Source organism: Vulpes lagopus, chromosome 2 (assembly GCF_018345385.1).
Source record: "Vulpes lagopus strain Blue_001 chromosome 2, ASM1834538v1, whole genome shotgun sequence".
Lineage (NCBI taxonomy): Eukaryota > Metazoa > Chordata > Mammalia > Carnivora > Canidae > Vulpes > Vulpes lagopus.
The window spans coordinates 129,892,354-129,915,482 of NC_054825.1; the positions used below are offsets into that span (position 1 = coordinate 129,892,354).

The 23,129-nt window shown below is 41.1% G+C and overlaps 1 pseudogene; it reads right to left on the reverse strand.

Annotated features, from left to right (window-relative positions):
* LOC121478226 overlaps positions 1-18,642 on the reverse strand; it is a 34,096-nt pseudogene extending 15,454 nt beyond the window's left edge.
* Between the last annotated feature and the right edge of the window lie 4,487 nt (positions 18,643-23,129).

Below are 23,129 nucleotides of genomic sequence, written 5' to 3' on the forward strand. Positions count from 1 at the left end.
CAGCTGCCATCCTATTTTCCATAGAGACTGCACCATGTTGTGATCCCACCAACAGTGCATAAGTGTTCCATTGTCTACACATCTTCCCTAACTCTTGTTATTTCCTTTTTTCTTCCTTTTTTCTTTTATATTAGCTATTCTAATGGATGAAAGATGGTATCTCATTGTGGTTTTGATCAATGCACTTTTGATGTTAACCGCCTAAGTTTGCAGTTTGGAGTTTGTTTTATATCTGTAGATTATCTTAAGAAGGAACCTATATGTCTTCCTAAATAGTGTGTAGCAGGGACTCAGCTTGAGCCAAGCTGAGAATTTTATTCGTTAGGGCTGCCAGGTGAACTGATGTGATATGCCAGTTGGAAGTCTGTCTTTATGATGACAGAGCCTCAGTTAAGGCCTAGGGCTCTTCTTGTCCAATGCCATTGCTTATTTCTGCCCCAGGCCCAGTCCCTGGGACTTCTGTATCCCTTGGATCCTAAGAAAAGGCTCACATTAGTAAAAACTAAAAAAGGTGATTTTAATCAAAAATCTATTTATGACATTGCTTCGTGTTTCCCTAAGGAGTAAACACACTCAGAGAGAAAAGGAGTTGTCTGGCTTTGAAAACATCTTCCAAAGTGGGAGCAATTGGGTTATGAAACACAGAGAAAGTGGTCAGAAGTGGAATGGAGTCTGTCCATGTGCTCACTCTCCTCACGAGGAAGCTGACTGCATTCTGAGGGGCAGTGGATTTGGTAGGAATCATGCTCTATTCTGCAAGTGACAGCAGCGCCTGGGGGATGTCAAGAAACATCTGACTAGACTTGTTAGTAAGCTCATCTGAGCCACCCTGGATTATGTCAGGAATATTTTGGGGAATTTTTTATGGAGAATAAATTTAGAGTGCAAAGGAGAGGGCTGGTTGGGTGAAATATGGACTATTTTTGTTAATGTGACTTCATCTGTACCCAGAGTTGGTGAAATATCAGGAAACTTAAGATGCACACAGGTAGAAGGTTTTGGGATCTAGTTGCTAAAAGGAGGCTAGCTGGAGCCTGCTGGGGTTAGCAACTGTCTGAGGAAACCTATCCCCTAGCTCTTCACACACATTCCTGAGACATAAATCACCCATGTTTCTGGAGGCCATTTCTCCCATAGCATTTCTCACTTTGTTGTACTAAAAAAGCAACAACAAAAAACCCTCATGTTCATATATTTTCAGGAAGTGATATCATATGTACATAATGGTGGAATTAGCCCCAGGATTTTGCTCTATTGAAATACAACAAAAGAAAGCTTTGTCATAATTACTTACAAACTTATTGTTGGTGTCATGTAACTGTATAGGCAGTGATTGCAGCAGAAAAACAAGAATTGTATGCAGCTATGCCAAAGTACCAGCACAACCCACACATTATCAGTAATAATGGTACTCAAAGTAGCTTACTCTCAGGCCCTTAAAAGATCTTGGTTTGTATGTAATGCTTGTGTCAACTGTTGAAATATAATTTGAGATAGGCCCATTTTTAATACCTAGGGTGAATAGAGAGTAAAGTGATGTGTGTGTATACGCGTGTGTGTGTGTATGTCCAACCTGCAAGAAATCCTTTTCTATATGGGTAAAGCCATGTGAACATATATGTGTAAATGCATTTATGAAGATTTTAGAATATGGATGAATATAGCTTCATTTTTTTGCCCTCAATGAACATAAAATCTAATTAGACACAGTGTTTATCAGACCTGGGAAAACAGAACTGCCTGGGAGTGGGGTAAAGTTTGGGTTATATTTTGAAGTACCAGATGAGCTAGGGCTCAGGTCTGATCAGGCCTGAAGGGTTAGGAAGAGTCCCAGCACCAAAAGTTAAAACAGGAAGGTGGAAAAATGAAAGCTGGGTAGATTGATATATCCCCAGAAAGCTTGAGGGAGAATCTGTGACATAAAGCTCCCCTTGCCCTGGCGAAGAAAATGGCCAGAATCTTTCTCAGAGCAAGGGAGAAAGCTGATCTCTGAAAGTAAGGCAACTGTGTTGAAGTTTATGCATTGAATCTTCTGTGTGTGAAAACTTTATTTTCTATTACTGAACTCATCTTTCTCTGGAGTCCTCCAGCTAATGTAAACTTGCCAAATTGAAGGTAATCCAATCTCTTTTGGTTTAAATTCAAGTTCAGTTCAAGGTTAAGTCTCTATCAGGATGGCCCCTTTCTTCCCTCCTCTCTCTAATCTCCCAAACTGGAGGTTATATGTGTGTGTGTGTGTGTGGGCAGGGGAGGGAGGCGTGGGGAGACGGGGATGTTTCCACTATGTCCTGGCAGTAAGAGCCAGAAGGACCAGAAGTTTGAACACTGTGTGCTTGGTCTTCATAAGTTTCTAATATACTAGGGCCAAATAATAAGGAAATGGTGCCATCTGGTTCTGGGCATTGGTACTGGCAGCCAAAGCATGTGTGGGTAGGATGAGTTATGGTCCCTCTCTCCTCATACATAAGATGTCATGTGGATTGTTTTGGGGAATTTGTCCCTTTCCTCAAGTTGGGCCGAACTTTATTTCTTGTTATGTAGATCTGGCAAAGTCTTGCTGAGTCTACCATATAGTCCTAGGGGTGGGCATACCATGTGAGAGCCCCAGTGGTTTCTCTGCCCCACTATGGTAGATCTCCCTGGCGAGCTAGCTAGCATTTCCCTACTAGTTGTCTTTTGTGCATCAGCTCCAGCACTTGTAGAACTTCTGGATCCCTCATGTAGTGCAGGGAGACTAGGGAATGCCATGTTAGGCTCATCTGCTTAGAAATCTCATACTGCCCTTGCTATTCTACTGTGCTTGGCCATATTGGTTTCCATGGGAAAGTGGAAAGCCAGTCTGGATGTTCTGAGATTCCCCTTCATCTATCCAAGATTTCCATCAGTTTCTGTTGTCTCATACTCTTCCTTTGGCTGAGCCTACGACTGTCTGGCACTCGGTTAGACTTCTCAGTTAAGTCATATGTTTTCCTTTTCTCTATCTCCTGCAACTTGTCCTATCCTCTTATTCAACCCTATGTCCACATAAAAACTCTGTTTTCTGAGTAGACAAGGACCAATATATAATGGTGATATTTATAGAAGGGAAGACTAAAAATATATAAGGAGGAATTCAGAGGAAAAAATTATTCTCAGAAAAGCCTGGCTTTTAACAATATTGTCTTCCTATGAATCCAGAATAACTAACTTTGTGAATGGAGGTGGTATAATAATCTCTTTACTGAAAGTATCTACCCCTCCTTCCCTAGGGTAATAGACTCCTGAATTATCCTCAGTATAAGATAATTCACAAGGCAGTTTATTTGCGGGAGGATGAAAAGAACATTGCAGCTATTTTTGACGTATCTACATACCTTCAACTACTGAGTAGATACACTTCTAAAATACCTTCATGCCCATCTTTTCAGCAATGTTCTCAGTGTGTCCACTTTGAGTTGGGCAATAAAAAAAAAAGACAACTAGTGCACCTATATGGCACGGTCAATTAAGCATCTGACTCTTGGTTTATGCTCAGGTCCTAATCCCAGGGTCGTGAGATGGAGCCTGGTGACAGGCTCCAAGCTCAGTGCAAAGTCTGCTTAAGTTTCTCTCTCCCTCTTTCCCTCCCCCACCTTAAATAAATGAATAAATCTTATTTTTAAAAAAAGCAACTTGTTATACCTCAGGAGTATGGACAGGTGTCCTTAATAAGTAATCACCTAGAATGATGTGTGGGTGCACAGATCCTGACAGGCTCCACACACATCCTACTCCATGTCATAACTTTGATATTAAATGGTACATGTCAGGGATCCCTGGGTGGCTCAACGGTTTAGCGCCTGCCTTTGGCCCGGAGCGGGTCCTGGAGTCCCGGAATTGAGTCCCGTGTCAGGCTCCTGGCCTGGAGCCTGCTTCTCCCTCTGCCTGTGTCTCTGCCTCTCTCTCTCTCTATGTCTATCATGAATAAATAAATAAAATCTTTAAAAAAATAAAATAAATGGTACATGTCACTAGGTTTCATTTTCAAAGCATTCCCTCGAAGTTCAATTTTTATTTTCTTCTTCAAGCAATGCTGCTAATGAGATAGAACATCAAGTCATCAAGGTGAGGCTCTATTTCCCAAGGGCTCTTCTCATGTAAAATTTTTTTTTTTTAATCTAAAAAGGAATTTAAATAGTATAAATTCTTCCTAGATGTAAATAAATCATTTCAGTTTTATAGGTGAGTTTTAACTTCCTACTACTCTTGCCTGAAATTCTTCCTACACACTGAGTTAGATTTTCCTTCTAAGTACAAGGCACCCGGGAGACAACTGTGATTCCTGAAATCTTCCCATAAATAACAATAGTCCTCTGGAGCTTATGTTCCAATCCTGGATATTTCCATATTGTTCATCATTACGGGTATAAAAATAATAGAATTTTGTGGAGGCAAAAGATAAAATTAATTGGGAGTGGCAACCAGATTATAGTGCCTTGATGTGCCTTACATTAATTTAATTAAAATATATTTGATAAATATTTATTATGTGCCAGGCATTGGGCTGGAAGGAGATGCAAAGTGATACTATAATATTTTTAAATGATTAGTATTAAAACCATGACTTACTAATATATAAATATCTGCACCTATGTTAGGTCAGTTTATTACAAGATAAAATATATTTATTTAGTAACCATTGATCAGATCTGGCTTCTTCGCCAAGGATTGTGCCCACTGGGACAGGAGCAAGTGAGACGTTATTATCCTAATTCATAATTCTATTACTAATCTCACTATTTTTATCTTTCTACATAAAGGTTTGCTGTGAGTCTTTAAAAAATAAAAAATTCATAACTACCTTAACACAAGTCAACAATGAATTATCTGAATTTGCCAAGCAGTGTTTAGTGAGAAGGGCTTTATGTGAAGTGGTGCTTCTTTGAAGATGTTCTCTTTGCTATTCGTTTCAGAAGACAACTCATAGCATTTTTAGTCTTGGTAGCTGCCATTTCTCTTCTGCTTGAAAATATTTCTTGCAGGTTATTATTATTATTTTTTAATCATACAATAGAAACAAGAAGACAAAAATGTCTGCTCTTGGTGAGGAAATGCTGACAGCATAGATTCATAAAAATAACCACACACACATATATATAGGGCTTTTTATTTCATAAGGTACATCTGCATGTATTATTTTATTTCTCTCATAATAAGAACTCTGGCGATATCAAAGACTTTTAAAATAGAAAATAGAACTGGCTTGGAGCCATCAAAGTCAGATTCAGGGTAGGAAACGGATTTCCTTTTGGTCTGAGGAATAAAGTCTCTCTTTGATTTTTTTTTTTTTTTCATGCTATGCTGGCCTTTTGAATGTATGTGCTTTGGCTTATTTAGATCATTGGAATATGTACACTTCAAACCATCCAAAAGGGCAGTTATGGTAAAGGGGCTTTGACCCAATTAACCAAATATGTGAAGTCCAAGCCAGGGAGAGTTTACTTCCCGTGGACTGTAAGGGTACATTTTATTATTTCTCTATCTGTACATAGTGAGATGTTTCTCCTGATACATTAGAGCATTAGAGGCCCTTTCTTTATTACAGAGCCGCACTAGCTCATTATGGTGTAACAATACTAGGTGATGGAGGGATTGGAAGACTATGGGCAGTGGAGGAAGGCAAGGAAGAAAGGAAAGAATGAATGAAAGCAGAAGGCAAAAAAATCTGCATTAAATAAAGGGAGAGAAACAAACCAAGTGTGCAAGTGGGAGGGGCCAGGGCAGGGTTGGGTGTCCAAAGACCCTCAGCTTGATTAGAAAGGATCTAGTTATTTCTTTAAGAGAAAATTTTAAAACTATATGCCTTGTACTATCTCTAGAACTATATATATCTAGATAGAGCAAAAATTAGCAACAAGTATGCTAAACATTAATAGTGATTAGTTCCAGGCTGAAATATGAGTGATTATTATTATTGTTGTTGTTGTTTTCATTTTTGCACTTCTCAGATCACATCTGACCAGACCAAGCCAAAGTCAGCTCAAATGAACCCTCATGAACTCCTTTCTGGCTTTATGATTGACAGCTGGCCACATTATTCCCTCTCTGGAGAAATTGTTTTATTTATGCCCAAATGCAATTACTCACAGCCATGACCATATCATAAGTCAAAAAAGTTGAACATGTAGTATGTGCAACTTGGGCTGGGTCAAAGAGAAAATTTAGAGAGCGTTTTATAAAGTGAGTTTAAATTTCTAATTCCTAAAATAAAGCTTTTTTTTTTTTCTTCTGCCAGCAAGTGCTTGTATCCCTTTGGTTCATTCTGGTCTTTGGAAAGTAGAACTTAGTATTAGTAAATGTAGGAAAACACATTTATGCACCCTGGAAAGTTATTGTTGATGCTGGTCATCGTCCAAATAAACAACCGAACTGAACTTTATTGAGATGAAAGAGTTATTACAGTTAACTCCCAGAATTACTTGGTTCTGTCTGGATTCTTGTTTTAATTGATTTAAATACTGTATGCTATCAAATTCCTATTTCCCAAGTTCAAAGAGAAGTGGATGATCCAGAGAGATGAATGGTAATGATAAGAAAAGGACAAATTCAATACTCCCAGACTATCCAAATAAAAACACAATATATTTTGATCCTTGGCCTACTAGGGAAGGAATTTAATCTTTAGTAACATAAGGCTTTTGGCTCAAGATTTTTAGACTGCTGACAAAAAAAGATGGTTGTGAACAATTTATACTTGTAAAAATAATTTGTAACTCATTATTTATTCTTCAGTAATGAACTCATATTTATTTAAGACCCAGTCACATGGATGACATGGATGTTATTGCCACAGGATTTACTTGTTTATTTAAATGAAGTTAAAACCTTTGGGTTTTGGCCACTTTATATGCATTTTGCAAGCTGGGAGAATGAGTTTTTTTTAGTTTGATATCAGAATCCAATAACATATCTCAGAGCCTTTGGTCATCATTGTGCACTTTCACTGGAGAGAAGATCGTTTTTAACTTTTAAAAGACTCAGTTGGATGTAGTTCATTCTATTGCTAGTTCATTCATTGACCATCAATATAATATGGGCATGGCCCCAGCCTAGAAGCAGAGTGTTTACTAGTGAAGGCTTCGGAGGTAGTCTCACCTATTCTCTCTGGGCAAATCTCTTTCCTCTCTGAGCCTCATTTTTCTGCATCTGTAAATAGGGACTAAAATGTTATTACATGAATTAAGCGAGATGATGTAGGGAAAGCATTAAGACAGTTTCATAATACACATTTAACTTTTAAGAAGAGGCTTAAAGCTATTTTGTTATTAACAAAAATAGCTTGTTCAAAATCAACCAATCCCCCAGTGTCCTTATTGAAAACCTACCTAAAGCCATTTCTAAGCTGCCATTTCCTTCTCCACCCCTCATGTCTCTCATCTGTTCACTCAAATCTCTTATTCTGTATGTCATTTCCCACATAATCACTCCTTTCTTGAGTCTCCTGAAGATCTTTCCCCTCTTTTAAACAGACTTTTCATGCAGCAACATGGATAGACCTAGAGGGTATTATGCTAGAGAAAGACAAATGCCATATGATTTAATTTATATGTGGAATCTAAAAACAACAACAAATGAACAAACAAACAAAAAGCAGAAACAGACCCATAAATACAGAGAACAAATAACATCGGCTACTTCTTGATAAGATACATTGAAAAGGATAGAGAATCACTTCTGTGCAAAAAAACCAGGAAAACAATGCACAAACTGATTTTAGTCATGAGGAAACAAGCCCAAATTGCTTGACTTCTTCAAAAACATCAAGGCCATGGAGGAGAAATGAAGACTAAGAAACTGCTCCAGATAAAGAGACAGAATAAACATGTCGAGTAAATGCTTGCTGCGTGTGATTCTGGGTTTGACCCTGGGTAAGATTTTTTTTTTTCTCAAAATGACATTAGAATAATTAGTGATATCTGAATAAAGCTTGTAGATTAGATAATAGTGTTCTATTGTTAAGCTCCTGGTTTGATCATTGCACTCTGATTTTGAAAAATATGCCAGTTCATAGGGAGTATGCACTGAAGTATTTAGATGTATCTGCAACTGGATCAGACAGTTCACAAGAAAAAAAGAGCATGTACACATATTTACAGAGACTGAGAAAACAAACATGTAAAATAATAATAGCTGAGAAATCTATGTGAAACGTATATAAGAATTCTTTGTGCTGTTCTCATAACTGTTTTACAATAAGAAGTAAAAAAAATGAGCTCTTTCTATGATGACAGCCATGATGAGTAGTATGCCACTTAGTAGATATTTTGGGGAAAAAAAACCTGTAAACTGCTCCTATTAGGAAAAGTGATGTTTTAAACAATAAGTCATTAAAAAAATGCTTTTAAAATAGAAACTGGCAGAAAGAACATTTTGCTAATGAATGTTTGAAAATATTTCTTATTATCATGACTTTAAAAATTTTGAGTATACCAATAAAACATTTCCGTGTCTACACCACTTGAATGAAAACATGAAAATAAAATTAACCCATTGAAAAGTCTTCCAAATGTAGCATTTCAGTAGAATTCTTTTCTACTGTTTGTTATGCAGCAATATTATCTGTTTGTTATGCAGATAATATTGCTGCATAACAAACCACTCCAGGACTAGGAGGATTAAAATAGTTTACTATTATCTCCAACAGCTCTGGGTACAGACAGGCTCAACTAGATGGTTCTCACTTGGGGATCTTTCACACAGCCACAGTCACAAGGCCACTGGGGCTACAGTCACCTGAAGTTTCTTTCATCCACGGGTCTGGTGTCTGGGCAAGGTTGGCTGGGAGTGTTGGGGGCTGGCCAAGCCTCTTTCCTTCCCTACCCACAAGAATTGCCTGGGTTTCCTCATAACCTGGAACCTCCGGGTACTTCATCTTATATGGTGGCTGGCTTTCCCCAGAACAAAAGTTCTAAGAAAGAGGAACAGATGGAAGTCCAAAGGTTTCTTTATGATCAAGTCTGAGAAGTAAAGAGCTTCACTTTAACAATATCTTATTGACTAAAGCAGTCACACATTAGCCAAGATTCGAGGGAATAGAAGAATAGACTCCACCTCTCGGTAAGGAAATGACTTGCATTTACAAGGAGGGAAGGAATTGATGGTGGCCATCTTGAAGACAAATTGCCAAACTTTTGAATCCAATTTGTTAAAAATACAAGAAAAAAAAAAGTGCCACATCTTTATTACTTTATAAGGAGAACATACTGACATACAGGAAAAAATGGACATTTATCAGTCAAACTTTAAGAAAAGGCTATGATTAATTAATTGGTGGATGGGATTTAAAAGTGAGCATCAAGATTTGGTCAGTACAATCAAGCATGTACTTCTTCTCTATAAGTTTATCTCTGTGGGATAACATTTTCAGCTGTGACAGACAATTAACTGAACTTAGAACAGAGTTTTGAATTCTGTATCATAAAGCATAGAGTCAAATTTTTAAAAAAGGGAGCATATTCGGGTGCCCGGATGGCTCTGTTGGCTAAGCATCTGCCTTCAGCTCAGGTCATGGTCCCAGAGTCCTGGGATCGAGCCCCACATCAGGCTTAGTGGGGAGTCAGCTTTTCCCTCTCCCTCTGCCCTTCCCCTTGCCTGTACTCTCTTTCTCACTGTGTCAAATAAATAAATAAATAAAATCTTAAAAAGAAAAGGGAGCATATTCTATTGTTTATTCTTAAAAAAATTACTATTAAAAGAAAAAGCTTTTGACTAATAATATTGTAAAATAGTAACTAGGTTATTTCATTTCTTTTAACTTCTATTTTTGTTTATAGTTTAGGTACATAATATGTCCACACAGTTACACATTCAAGACAGGCAACCCACTATTGTGCTAGGAACATATATTCTGGGGTGAGGTGACCAGATAAGAATTCTGGTTCCTATTACTTGCTGTGTGACTTTGGACAAGTTACTTGACCTCTGTGCACCTCAGTTTTCTCAACTCTAAGTAAGGGCAATGTTAGTACCAATATCATAGTTGTGAGGACTGAGATAATATAGATTCAAGAATGTAATATTTAGCTATAACTACTACTATTTAGCAGTATCTTTGAAAATGAAAACCTGCAGGGACACCTGGGTGGCCCAGTCAGTTAAGTGTCTGCCTTCAGCGCAGGTCATGATCTCAGGGTCCTGGGATGGAGCCTGGAGTCGGACCCAGAAAAGTCTGCTTTTCCCTCTGCGCCCCCCACCCCCCACCATGCTCTCTCTCTTTCTCTCTCAAATAAATAAAATCATCAAAATAAAATAAGAACGTGCATCCATTTGACCGACGACTCAATATCTAGATATGACTTTGGAGAAACGCTCATGAGCACAGAGCAGCTTTGTGCAAGGATGCCCATGGAAGCATCACTTGCAATAAGGAAAAATGGAAAGTGTGTAAATGTACATGCATAAAGTACGGTCGATAGACACAATGGAATACTTCACAGTAGTTTCAAAGAGTGAGGTAAATTTACACGTATTGATGTGGAAACGTCACCATGACATTAAGTTAAAAATCAAATTATGGAACAGTGGGGATAATATGATTCCATATATGTAAAAGATAATCATAAAATTAAATCATGTACCTTTATATTATAGTTGTGTATAATATAAATATTTGTATTTCTATATAAATATTAGTGTGTTTATATATGGATATAAAAAACGGTCTGGAAGGATATATGCCACACTTAGTTTACAGAGGAATGGGTTAAACAGGACTGTGGGCTGTTCTCTAGTTTATAAGTGTTTCATAAGACTGTGTCAACATGGGGCACCTGGGTGGCTCAGCGGTTGAGAGCCTGCCTTTGGCTCAGGCCCGGATCCCGGGTCCTGGTATCAAGTCCTGTATTCCGCTCCCCTCAGGGAGCCTGCTTCTCCCTCTGCTTGTGTCTCTGCCTCTCTCCTTGTGTGTCTCTCATGAATAAATATATAAAATCTTAAAAAAAATAATGTGTCAATATAATGATTGTATAACTTAAGATAAATGTTACAAAGTGTGAGAGTCGTTCATCTAGGTGGTAGAAGGGGGAGTGCATAGAACTTGGTAATTTCTTACATAATGTGGTCAGAATGGGGGAAACAGATAAGTAGGGTTTTGATCTTTCTTAAAGACTGTTTCATCCCTCAGCTTCAGGATAGTAAGAATTTTTTCCTTCATTTTTCAAGTTCACAAGTGATGGAGACGGATTTCTTGAAAACATTTATGTAGTCAGTATGACAAGCAGAACATCCAAGTATTCCTGCCTTTGTTCTGTTCAAAACTCATCATTGATCATAGTTTGTAAACTTAAAAAAACAAAACAAAACACAGTACCGATTAATCACATCCATGGCAAGAGATTTCTTTTATTACTGTAAGTATTCCACTCCCTTCTTTGAGGAAAAGAAAAAGACAGCAGTATGGCAGATTATTAAATTCATATCATGTATTATTCCTGAGTGAGAATCACTTTTCAGAAGTCCTGAGTGTAATCTTGTCTTAATACATAACTTCACTACATGCCTCCAAGTCATTGGCAGGTCTCCAAAGAGACCAAACAGAACTTCAAATATTATTTCAGACCACTGAGGGAACTTGGGAAAAGTGAGATTGATTTTGCTTTAAGTGACTAGAGTCCGGCCCACACGGGTGAGTCTGGGCCACCTCATTCTGGGGGTGTCACCTGCGTTGCACCAGAGCTCCGCAGAACAAAGAGGCAGAGAGGCGCCCTCCAACAGGTGTCCGCCGCCCTCTGGCCAGGTCGCGGCCCACCTGTGTCCCCGGGGTGGGGGTGGGGGGGTAGGGGGGGACGGCTCAGGGCAAATGGGAAGAAAAAGTGACTCCTGGGATTGCAGGACCCCGTGAAGGAAAGGGCGAGTGCTCAGGGGTAGACAGGGTCCAGGGAGAGGCCCCATCCGCAGACTCTGCCCTGCCCCAGGCACAGCCACCCTGACAAAAAACCCAAACACAGCTCGGGAGCCCGGGAGGCATCCTGCCACGTCGGGGTGCTCGGAGCCGGCTGGGGGTCGCGGGGCTTTGGTGCCTGGAGGACGGGAGGGGAGGAAGAGCTTGCTCGCTCTGCCTGGTTTCCCGGTGAACCCAGTAACCCCGACTGGAGAGCTGGGAGCGGGGCGCACGCTATCATCCGCAGCCCTAGGGTGTTTCCAGAAAGAACGTCTTCTCAAAAGGCACGGGGCGACGTGTGAGGAGCACAAAGCCGCGAGGGGCTGGAGCGCCACGGAGGCAAGTGTCCAGGCGCCAGTGGCCCAGGCCACCGAGAAAAAGGGGTCCCGCCAGCAAAATGCATTCATGCCCCGCTGTGCGTCTGGGGTCGCAGGGCTGCACTTCCCTGGGGGGCGGTGGACGGGGGATGGGGGGATGCTGGACCGTGGAGGGGGGATGGGGAGATGATGGGCAGTGGAGGGGGGACAGGGGTCGCGGGGCGGTGGACGGGCGGCTGGGGGGTGGGGACGGGGGGCGCAGAGGACGGTGGACTGGGGACCAAGGGTGGGCGACGGGGGACGGCGCAGGACCCACACCCCGAGCAGAAGCATCCGTGCTCATGCTGAAACCACGTTCTTGGAAACTCAGGTTTGGCTTCCCGCGTCCAGGCGCCCAGGGGCCTCTAAGGCACAGCCCTGGGATTGGGCGGTAGGACTATTTCTGCTTTGTGGGTGTGTGGGTGTGTGGGTGTGTGGGTGTGTGGGTGTGTAGGGGGTTAACTCCATTCAGTTTCATTTCATTCAGATGGGCGATGCTTCCCCGCGGTTCAATAGGCAGACGTATTAGTAGGCATCAGGATTTTTTCCATCCTCCGGGCCCTGCCCCTCCCCCCGGGCAGTCACCTCCCGCTAAGGGTCCTTCTAGCGTCTCTGCAAATACACGCACATGACACATGAACATAGACTATGCTCCCCTTTTATTTACGCATTAGCGTTAACTTAATAGAGAATTTTCATCCCGGTTTTTTTTTTTTTTTTTTTTTACAGTTTTATAGTCTCCTATTGTATGACATATTCATGGACTAATTCAACCAGCAGCCTGTAGATGAACCTTAAATTATTTCTAGTCTTTAGTGATCATACAGCATAGCTAAGGATAACTTTGTCATGTCACCTGTAGGCAAATATTCTATATAACAGATCTCCAAAAGTAGAATCATAGGGCCAAATGGCATGTGGATTTTAGAGATGTGGCCAAATTAGTCTAGATGCTCATAAACCATAAACTTACTTCACTTAGCATTATACTATCGAGCTCCATCCATGTTGTTGCACACCCACCCAGTGATTTAAAAAAAATTGGTTACTATATTTTTCTTTTCTAGAACTTTCCACTGTTTCCTCATTGCATTTTCTCTCTTTTGGCTGTGACTTTCTATCTTTTCATTTGTTTCAAGAGTTTATAATCACTTCAAAATTGCAACATGTGTGGAAGGGCTGCTTTAGCATTCTCATCAGATCATACCAATATCTGTGTCATCCGACGTCTGTCGATTGCCTTTTTTAAGTTAAGATTTTTATGGGTCTCAGTGTGATAAGATTTTGGATTGTTTCCTAGACATTTGGGTACTATGTGACTGATTCTTACTTACATTTTTATTTTAGCAGGCAGTCAACCTATATAGCTGAGAATCATGTCCTGATCCACTTTGTGGGCTGTGGTTCAAGTCAATTTCAAAGCCTTGGCAGTGATGGCATGCCCTACCGTGTGTTCAATCCCGAGGCCAATCTGGAAGCAGGGTGATGTTTCAAATCAGTATTGAGCTTTTCTGTCTTTTTGAACCATTGCTGTGTTGTTCCTTGTGTGTTTTATGTTCAGGTCACTGAGTGTTCTGCCTGGATTCATACACCGATTTAGAAATTTACTCTTTCCAGTTCTGTCCTCCATATAACCTCCCCCACCATGTTCTAGTTAGGAGGGGAGGGATATTGCCTCCTTGTTGCAGGAGGAAGAATGGCTCCTACCTGTAGCACCTGGTAGGGAGGGGAAGGGGCAAGCCTTTTTTTTTTTTTTTTTGACATTTGACTGCCTAAGGGCAATATGTAGATACAGTCATTATGTTTTTGCCCTACTGGAAATTTTGGTCCTTTGTCTATAGAAAGAAGACTTTTCTTGGGCTTTAAAAAATCTGTACTCATGTACCATGCACCCATGGTGTTTCTGGGTGGTCCTCTCCAGAGCTCTTGTGGTCATATATAGGAAGTGAAAATTTTAATGAAACAAAGCAAACAGCGAACAAACCCTAGGGACTCACTGCTGGATGGGTTCTTGAGCCTGGAGGACCCTCACCAGTCTAGCTTCTTTTCTGTAACTTCTCAGTCTCCTATCAATCACTTTATAAATTTTGTCCAGGGCTTTTTAATGTCATTGGTGGGAGTAACAGGGTGGAACATCCTTGTTCTATCTCGTTTGGAACCTAATCTAGAACCTTATTCTATCTAGTTGTAGAGATCTACTCACCTTTGAAGAAACGATAACCCAGAATCTACTCTTTACATGCCCAACTTCACTGGTCCCTGAAAACCCTTGTAGGCCATTTCCCTAAGTCTGAGTCACTCAGTTTGGGTTGTGGTCAGGGCCACTTTCTGATCCCACCTCTGTCCAGCAGGAGCTGTAGTGTGCACTGACTCCAGCTCCACTTGTCTCCCACCTGGGTGAGTTGAAGGCTTTCAAGCCCTCGTAAACCATGCTCTCCCCATGAACCATGGTTATTGAGGTAGTAACTCTTGGATCAGTCCTCCTGTTTATCTCCGGAGGGCAAATATTAATGTTCAGAGGCAGCTGCTTAAGCCTGTAAGAAGGAAATACTTGCATAACCACCTCATAATATGCAAAATCCTCTCCCACTAAGTCTTCAAATTTCACATTATTCTGCCTCTTCTAAAATCCTGCACCTAAATTATGCTCCCACAAGGCTGCCAGGCAAGGAAAGGGACCCCTCCCTGAGCCAGCTGAGTCCCTGATGCTTCCTTGCCTGTCAGTACTCTAGATCTCCCTCTGCAGGACTTAATTATGTTCTCAGTCAAGGGTCTTCACTTGAAGCCCTTGCTGTTTGTCCCTCCATCTGGTTCTTTTACTCACATCTCTTCCTTTTTAACAAACAAAAAACCCAGCATGGAAACAGCAACAGCCACAAGAAGAGCAATCAAGCAAAAACTTTCTTCACTTTGCTCTTCTCCTCGAGCTACCTTCACTTCTTGTCTTTCCAGCCAAGTTCATTTCTTTTTTAAAAATTAATTTACCCATTAAAAAGAATTCTTTTTTTTTCTAGTTTTATTAAGATATTATTGTCTTACAACACTGCATAAGATTAAGGAATACAGCACAATGGTTTAACTCACATGTGTTGCAAAACAATCACCACTATAGGTTTAGGTAGCACCCATCATCTCATAGAGATACAGTAAAAAGAGAAAAAGGAAGAAATATTTTTTCCCTCGTAATGAGCACTCTGAGGATTTATTCCCTTAACAACTTCCCTGTATCTCACACAGTGTTGTTGTCTATAGCCATCACACTGTGCGTTATATCCTTAGTGCTTATCTGTCTTGTAACTCGAAGTTTGGACCTAGTGACCACTTCCTCCTATTTTCTCTTCCTGACCCCTGCCTCTGGTAGCCACAAATAAGATCTCCTTTTCTATGAGCTTGTGGGTTTTTGTTGTTGTTGTTATTTTTAGATTCCACATGTAAAGTGAGATCATACAATATTTGTCTTTCTCTGACTTATTTCACTTAGTGTAATGCCGACAAGGTCTATCCATGTGGTTGCAAATGGCAGGCTTTGTTTCTTTATATCCTTCCAAGTTCCTTAAAAGAACAATCTCTGAGTGTTCATATCCCAATTCCTAGCTTTGCTAAACTCCTACCATATCTTTAAAAATTCCACATCAAGGTCCCCAGCAACCTGAATATTGTCAATTCCGGTGAGAATACCCTAGCTCTCCCTACCCTCACTCTTTCTCAAAACTGTGAACTCTTGTGCTTCTATGACCTCCTCCATTCTTTGCCCCACCTCTCTAACAGTTCTTGGTCTCCTTCTTGGTTGTCTCAGCAGCCCATCCCTTTGACACAAATTATGATAATGATAATATGAATAACAACCAACTGTCATTTTTATTGAGCTCTTGACCAAACTCTAGGCTAGGTACTTGGACAGTATTATTACATCAAATATCATCTATTCTCATTAAAAACCCACATAAAAATCCATTGTGGAAATGTGGACACTGAGAACTGTCAGGCTATTTGCCTAAGTTCATGCAAGTTATTCCATGACAGAGAATATTCATAAGTTTTCTCAAGCTGTGCATCCTTAACCAATTTCTGAGTTCACTTAATATCCTCTCCTTGTCCACTTTCATGGTCTTTAATGAGTGATATCTATGAAGTGTTTTTCCCACTAGATTCCTAACTCCTAACCAAGTTTCCTTCGAACTTGTCAATCTGGGTGTTCCTAGCAACCTCTAATTCACCATATATCTATCTTGCCTCATCCTATTCCTCTCCCTACCGTACCTGATCATCCTTTAGTATTCTAGATCCTTGGAATTGGGATACCCAACTTCCACCCACTGTACAGGAGACACAGAGACTCTTCCTCTCTTCTTTGCTCATCATTTAACATGAAGTCTATCAATTTGCTTCCTGTTTCTAGAATACTGCTTTTCTTCGTTGTCCCCACTGGCAATCTCAGATCCAGGCTCTCATCTTTCTTTTGACTATGGCAATGGGGTCCTACCAGGTCTCCCTACTTCCTAAGTCAGTTACTTGAGTCAATAAGCTGTACTCCAAGGGTTTTTTTCCCCTCTAAAATATAAAAATGACAATTCTGGTTATCTGTTGCTATGTAACAAATGAAGACTTAGAAATCTAAGACAAAATTGATTATCTCTCAAATTCTGTGAGTTATTGGGGGCAGTCCTCCTCTGGGGTCTCTCATTCAGATGGTAGCTAGGACTGGAATCCTCTACAGGCCTAATCTTGGCTGTCCAGGTCATTCATGATGGCAACCCACATGATGGTTTTTGTCTGGGAGCTCAGTTGGGTGATTGAGTGGAACATCTACATGTGGCATCACCCTTGGTTTGGGCTCCTGACAGAGTAAGTTTGCTTCCAAGAAGAGGTGTCATGTCCCCAGAGCAAATGTTCCCAGAGACGAGGAAGAAGCTGTAAAACTTAAGAGGTACCCTTGGAATGTTTTTTCTGTTACCTTCTTTTAGTTAAGCAGTTGCTCAGGCCAGATCAAGGTTCATGGGGAAGGAAATTAGACCCCATCTTTTAAAGTGATGAGTACCACACATGTGCAAAGGAGGGAGGTGCTGAGTTGATTTTTGTGGAGATTATTTACCTCAATACCCATATTATTTTTGTGTGTTTATGTCTTTCATTCATTCTCAGTTTCTAGAAAGTGAAGCAGAAACTCCTTAGAACAGTGTGCATAGACTTTCCATGGTTTGTGACACCTACTTCTCCAACCTTTTTTCCTTCCACTCCCAACCTCCCACAACTATTGCTTATAAATCTCTCCATCCCATCTCTGCCATAAGTCTTAATGGTTATTTCCTCCCCAGTCCATCTTAAAATTTTTACTTATCCTTCTTCGCTTAGTCAACTCCTACTTCAATCTTAAAGACTGTCTAGACACCACATCCTCCAGAAAAGCTCACCTGGGTAGAATGAGCCACTTTTGTGGGCTCCTATTATACCCTGGGTGCCACTTTTGTGGGCTCCTATTATACCCTGGGTGCATTCGCTTATCATAATACTTGTTATAATACCTGTATTGATGTTTTGTTTCTCTTTCTCCACATACTCCCAGACAGCTAGCCTTTTAAAGATGGGACCCAGGTTCCATTCACCTTTGCAGCTTTGGTGCACAGCCCTTGTGCAAAGGAGGCACTCTAGGCATCTGTTGGTGGCAGAGCCGGGTTTTCTCCACTGTCTGTGGTTACATACTTCTACATAGAATGTTGAAGCTCCTTTAATGCAAGAAAACAGGGAGAAAAGAGTGTGTGTGCACAGTGGCTTTGTAATGTATCAACTTGCCTAGACTGAGCTTCATTTCCCACAATTCCTTCCCCTGTATGTGTCGGGTTAGGGTTGGCCACAAGAGAGACACGGTGGGAGATGTGGAAGGTGGAAGTGAAGGAGCAGTCGTGATGTAGCTCGCACATTGTTGCTGTCTGCTGGCTCATCTCGCTGGTGTGGGGCAGCAGCCAGGTCTGCAGCTGCTCCTCCTCTCACATTCTCTTTTGGGTTCTCTGACTCCTGGGCCAACTCTGTGATGAAGGGCACCAGCTTGTCCTACAAAACATTAACACCAGCAAATTCAGAGACATGATATGAGTTTCTGTTTGTCCTTATGGGGGGCTCCAGCTTGTCCTTGCTTTTCCATGGCCTGCTCTGTGGACAAAAGCCTTATAGAGACTGATCCGCTCCCACAATTTTGTAAGGTAACAGAGATGTCTGTCTGTGTCTATAGCTATGCATATGTGTGCATGTACATACATACTCATGTATTACCCCCTGGTGCTTCTGCTTATCTGATTGAACTATGACTGACTGACATGGGTGGGGGAGTTCACTGGGCAAAAGTCGAGACACATCAGAAACAATAGAAAACCATCTGGCTTTGCTGATAGCCATTGCTGTAATAATAATAATACAACTCAACAGATCTCCATGATAGCTCTTTACTACCTCACAGGACACCACAGAGTCAGTCACAAGCCTTTGGAGTCAGAGAGACTGGATTTTATGTCTGGCTCCATTATATTCCCGCTACGTTCATTGGGCAAACTCTTAATCTCAGTTTCTTCATGTTTAAAATAGAAGGAACAATTATATCCACCTCATGTGTTCATGGAGGATTAAGGGATAATCCATATGTTGGGTGACAGGCACTGAGGAGGGCACTTGATGGGATGAGCACTGGGTGTTATTCTATATGTTGGCAAATTGAATTTAAATAAAAAAGTAAAAATAAAGATAATCCACATGTAATTTTTAAGTATGTAACTAGCATGTATTAATGCTTAAACCAAGTTAGCTAATATTAATTATGAAAAATACATAAGTACTTGTAGAGACTACTTTTGTCCTTAATGTATAGTCTACTGATTTACATTTTTATCCATAACTCATAAATTAAATTTATGAAGTACATGCACACTCCATTCTATTCTTAAAGATCATACATGTATTTTGAAACCATCCTTAGTCATTATGGGCTAAAGAAGTTAGAGTAATTAAAAAGTCAGAAATATTAATAAGATTAAAGATTAAAATGATATAGTCAGCTTGTTTTGATAATATAAACTCAGAGTTCTAGAACCCTTTCATTTCTTTTGCTCCTCCAGAAATCCTCCTTTAGCCTTAGATTAAATTCCACCTGCCTTAAAAATTGAATCAAGTGACCTACCAAAATAAGGAATTAAACACATGTCTTCAAAGTCCAACTGGCTGTCAGGAATGAGGTTTGCAGGAATATGCAAACCAGAGAGTGAGAAAAGGATCTTGGAATGATTTGACTTTTCTTTTTGCCATTTGGAACATTTGATTTTTCTGAGTTTTCTTTGTTTATGAATTGAAAATGCTTTTGTTTATTAAGCTAATTAAATTATTTTAAGAACATAAACAATGCGAGATAAGGGACTCAAACATTGTGAGCCTCTCTGTCTCTCTCTGTGCTAACAAACGGTCCGTGTCATAATAAAACAAGTCTATTTCTAAATAAGGCAAAAACGACTGGGTCTTGTCTGGTGAAGCAAGACACCGAACACAGCATCCCACTGTGTCTGCTGCCCCTGCTACATCTTGGGAACTTCATGAAACCCAGTATTATGTAGCAGAGACCAAAGGTCACTTCCCAGACCACAAAACACAAGGCTCCTGATATTTGCTTATCACCCTCAGTTATTGGGGAAGGCTCTAGATTATGAGAATTTAAAGTAAGTTCTTCTTCATATCTTCCTGAGATTGTGATAATCTGAATTTATTCATGTTCTTACCTCTCAAGCCCATAAACACCTTAAGAAAACTACATAGTTTATATTCCCACCTGTCATATAGGAGGCGTTAAACATTGATTTTATTCTACAGAATAGAGAAACAATTTGCATTTTTTTTGGAAATGAAACTGTAGTCAAATGTAATCTTATTCAAAACACCAATTTATGAGAAAAAGCAAAGACAGAGCTATAGCCACTCTTCTTTCTTTCCTCTCCAATGGGATTCTTAGGAGTCTTCGAACAGTGTCTTGACGATAAAAGATGAGTTGAAAATTCTTGCATTTCTAAATGTTACTTGCCGAAAAACATGGGGTAATATTCTTCAGGTCCAAGAAGTTAGGGGGGATGTATGTATCTTAGGCAGAGACAGAAAATATACATTTTGCTTGGTGCATCTTGGAAGGTGTGCATCAATACTGGGCACTGTGCAGGACTTACAGGTTCTGAATCCCACCTGGCTCAAGTGGCATTTCCAAGGCCACCTCCTGAAGGGGTCCAGGGCAGGACTCAGAGCCCTGATATGCACTCTCCATATCTTTCCTGCCTTCCCATCCACAAGCCTCCTTCCACGACTTGATTTACTACAGCTCCAGGGAATTCACTGGAAGCATTTTGTTTACCTAAAATCCAGGAGCAATAAATAAATAAAATAAAATAAAATAATAAAATAAAATAAAATAAAATAAAATAAAATAATAAAATCCAGGAGCAAATACAAGCTGGGGAAATCAACATTTTTAAGGAAGCAAAAAGAATTAGCATTTGAGTTGCTACTATGGGACACATAACATTCTTCCATCAGAAAGCAAGCTCTATAGTTTAGAATATGCAATCTCTTCGAGAAATGGTGTCATTGGAAAGGTAGCAGGTGCTGCCTTGTGCTATGGATTTGTCCTGAGGGCTAGATGATGCCATGCCTATTGCAGAGCTCTTTGGTGCAAGAGTAGGGTTCTAACCATGCCTGGGACTGTTGATCATTGTGAGCATGTGGTTGTGATGCACAGACATGATCTAGTCCATTCTTAAGTTTCTAAGTACATTTTAGGAGTCCTCGGTGTCATGATCTCAAAGATGGAATTCAGAGATGACGGTCTACATTTATCTGCTGTTAAGGGGAGGCCCAGGTTACAGGAAGCAAGGACCAAATGTAAAGTCCTCTTGTTGTGCTTTTGGGTCCCTCCTATCCTGGGTGATTTGTCAGTCAGGAGGGTGAGAGGAAGTGATATACTATGTCTGGGCCATAAAACAGAATTTATGAAGATCATCATTCTTGAGAGTCATGGGTCTCATTCTTGAGTAGCATGGGGTTCACTGCTAGCTATTGTAAAGTAAAACCTCCACAAGTGGACACAATCTCTGGTGAGTTCATGAGACTGTAGCCATGGGACTGGCATCCAAGATGGTAGCTTGGTGCCTGTCGTTTCCTGTTTAGGTGATAGAGTATGTGAACACCCAGATTATAGCCAAAAGAGTGAGAAAGCTGACTTGCTTCGTGTATAGCTGAGTAATGTTTTTATAATGACTACTGACAATTTTTCAAACATCAGTGATATATACTATGAGGTACTCAATACTTAATACTTTGCTTCTACCTCAAAACATAATCTATTGTGCTTTCTCAATTCTTCACCAGGAACCCTTGTCTGGAACATAAATGACATGTTTTTCATTATTTTTTTAAAATGGTTTAGGCAGGCCTTCATTTAAGAAGATCCTAGGCCCCAGAAGGGATGTGTGTGGATACTTTCTAGTGCTTTTTCTCACACCCATCATGGCCAGGATGCAGAATTTTCTATTTTCTTCTTTTTTGATGTGGCCCAAGCAAGCAGTCTAACCTGTCCCCTGTCTCAACACTTGGGTGTGGGGAGCAGCACCCTATCAGGGAAGGAGAGAGGAAAGAGGTAATGGTGACCCTTTGTCACCAGGACCTTTTCCAGCTCTGCTCACTGGCCCAATGTTGGGCTCCTCAGCACCATCTTCCTTTTGTCTCTCTTCTCCCTTCTTCTCCTCATATTATATGTTGGCAGGTCGAACTCCAAAGAAAAGTATACAAAAACAAAACAAAACAGAACAAAAAAACAAAAAAAAAAAAAAACAAAGTGATGGAGGGGTTGGGCGGAGAGGCCACAAAGTTCCAGATTCAAGAAGACAGAAGGGAATGCTGGTGAGAGCAGGGCTGAAGCCTGCAGAGATGGGGATGGAAACCCCCTCCTCATTCTCTATGCCCCTCTTGATAACAACCCTTAGTTTCCAAAGAACCCAGGGCAGAGATTGAGAGACAGAGCTGCCCAGCGTGTCTGAGACAGCAGGGGGATGGCAGCTGTGGTTGGCAGTGAGCAGAGGTTCTGGGGAGAGGAAGGAAGCTGATACCGGAGGAGGAGAGATGGGAGATTGGTGGGGCCATCCGGAAGCATCTCCAAGGATTTCTGTTGGCAGAAAATCCTTGACCCCCAGCCGCTGGAAGACCCCATCTGTGCTGCTAAGTCTTCCTGGAGACTTTTCTGCTCTGTCCTCTGTGTCTGACCCCTGCCTTCCTGTGGTCTTCTCTCCTGCCTCCATGAAGACAGCCTCTCCCCAGGACACAGGGCCTTCTGCTGCTCTTCACACCTGTCTGGTCCCAGGGAAAGGCAGAGAGGCCTCTGGCAGAGGCAGCTCCTGCTTAGAGCATCAGGATGAGGGCCCGGGTCTAAAGCTGACCCCAAACCCCTGCAGAGGACACCCCCAGCCCAGATAAGAGGGAGGCCATTTAAATATCAGAATGGACTACTGTAATTCTTGAGCCCTCCCAGAATTTTCAGGGCTGCCACCTGCTTGCTTCAGAGGCCATGGTGCTCCCCCGGGCAGGAAGCCCCCGAGCGTCTGCTGGGGCACTGGCGGAGAACTTCTGCTGCCTGGCACGCTGGGAGGAAGAGCTCATGAAACAGATTGTAAAGCCCTGGGCCATGACTTGCTCTCCTGTGACTTGGCACTTACGTAGCTTTTTCCACTGGTGCAGACGGAGCAGGAGGCCAGGCCTCCCTCCTCAGATGGACGCCTTGCCCAAAGCATGCTTATGAGGCTCTAGTCCTTTGGCCCTCGATTCTCCAGTTCTGCCCCCAGGCCCCCCAGAGGGTTTATTGAGTG